Source organism: Capsicum annuum, chromosome 2 (assembly GCF_002878395.1).
Source record: "Capsicum annuum cultivar UCD-10X-F1 chromosome 2, UCD10Xv1.1, whole genome shotgun sequence".
Classification (NCBI taxonomy): Eukaryota; Viridiplantae; Streptophyta; class Magnoliopsida; order Solanales; family Solanaceae; genus Capsicum; species Capsicum annuum.
In genome coordinates, this window is record NC_061112.1 from 142,841,513 (window position 1) to 142,844,018 (window position 2,506).

Here is a 2,506-nt window from a genome sequence, read left to right on the forward strand (position 1 = left end):
CTGTGAATAGCCCAATTAGAGTGGTATTGGACGCATTCCTTGAATTAGGGGAATTTTACGATAGTTATTAAAGTGAGAGAGTTTAAGGCTATTGTCACACCCCTATTTTTCACCGCATCCGACCCCACTAGGGAGTTGGTTTTAGAGAAAACGGTTTTTTCCGATTAAAGTGACGTTTTGAAAAGGGATTACTTTACTTACAGAGTCGCCACTTGGAATTGAGTTTGGGTGTTCCAAGTCACCTTGTTGAATCCCTATTCAAAAGGAAATGACTCTTCAATTTTTTATTTTTTCGTCTGCGAACTAGAAATTCGGATAAGAAATTCTGTTGACCGAGGGGAAGGTGTAATGGTTCTAGCACGGTCGCTTTAATGACTTACGTCTGGCTTAAATTAATTTTTTTTTTTTGGATTTATAATGTTTGTTAACCTAAAAGTTGTTTGCCTCCCGCTTTTAGTTTATTTTGAAATTATTTATTATATTGACGTGTGGCTTACCGATAGTAGTACTTTTCGGCCTCACCACAAATTTTGGCACGTTTCTCGCGCCTTTATGACATTTATGAGTCGTTCCTATTTTCCTGATCTAAATAAGCACCTAATGGGTTTAAAACCTACTCAACCCAATTCAATTGGCTTCAAATGGTAAATTAATTTAATTATAACGAATGGTCGGTAGCAGCGCTTTCCAACTTCATCGTCAATTTTCACTTGTATATTAAAACTTAATTTATTTGAGATTAAGAACCTAACTTGTTATTTTATGAATTCACTCCCTTAGCAACGAAAATAAAATAAAAAAAGAATACAATTTTTTTTAAAAAATAAAATAAAACATTCAAATCTATCAAATAACAAAATAAATCAACTGCCAGCCGAACAATAGAATTACTATAAACATAACTTTGTTCATAGATAATGTAACCAGATATTACGTGCGTCTAGACCATAAGAACAACACTAAACAGAACCGACCAACGTAACCACAAAAGCATCATAAACCGAAGACTACAGTTACTACCTACTACTCATTTCCCCAGAGCTAAAAACCCCAAATCTACCCATTTCTCTTAATTTATCTTATTCTTTAATTTGTCATTCCATAAAAATATTATTCTGATACTTTAGAATCTTTCTTTGTCCAAGATATCAGAAACATGACAAGTTAACGATAATATGAGATAGAGTGACATATTACAGTTTGACCTAATTGTAATTTTTCTTTCAAAAAAAAAATGCTTAGATCATGCAAACCCTTTAGAATATTACCCTAATGAATATACAATATACACATGAAACACAAACAACCCTAGTATACAAACCTACACGTCACACATTCACGAAGCTTACCCCAACTAATAATAAAAAAAATATTTACTTGAACATGACAATAATTTTACTAAATCTGGTGATAGTAATTCTGACATGCTTTATACATTACATTAAGATTAAATGCAAGTTAGATAGATACGTGATAAAAAAGACTTTATAATATATTGAAATCGAGTCCCGAATAATTGTAATATTGAATTATACAAGGGTGATTGAGATATACCTTTGAGAAGATCGATTCCCAACGATAAAATTATTATAATCTACTGATTCTAGGAGTCATGAACTTGAAACCGTGGACGCAACTCGAAGTTTAACTTGTCTGCTTATTTTTTTTTTGGTTTTCTTTTCTTCCGTTGTTTTTCTCTTCTCTTGTGTGTTGTCTTTTTCTTCTCCTGTGTGTTGTCTTTTTCTTCTCCCTTTGATTTTTGTGTGCATGTGTGTGTTATATAATTAGTGTATGTGTTTGTTTGTGTCGTGTGTGTGTGTGTTTGTCGTGTGTGTGTGTTATGGGAAAATGGGGGAGAGGTTTTGTGAGAGTGGGACTTGTGGGTGGTTTGGGTAGTTTAGGATTCTCTCTTTTTTTTTTTTTTAATTAATATTTTAAATAAAATAAAAATAATAAAATCTATTTTAAAACTAACAAAATACAAGATAAGTTAATTAGCAAGTCTTAGGAATATGGTTAAGAAATATTAATATCACAACATTCTTTATTAAAAATTGAAAGAAGAAACAAATATAATTTAGAAAAATTTCTCTTTTTTTTTTCTTTTTTTTTTCTAAAAATAAATAAACAAATAAAAACTAAAAAATAAAAATAAAAACTTATTTAAAATGTGACTCTATTTTTGTAGTTTTTTTTAAAATTTTTAAAATAAATTAAGTAAAATAAAGATAAATTTAAAATATCTAATTTAGACCCTAAAACGAAATTGAACACTAAAATGGCAAAACACTTAGGTTTGGTAAAAAATTAGGTGTTTACAGCTATATAAACTCTGAGGGTCGGCTGAACAATGTAATGGATAAGGCCATTGCCTTAGAGCCCCAAATTTGGGGGACCTCATTTTCTTGTAATTATTAACTAGATTTTTATTTTTTTTTAAAATACTACTTACATAATGGTGTTATGTAAAATAAAGGAATAGGACTTTTTGGAGGAGAAATAAAAT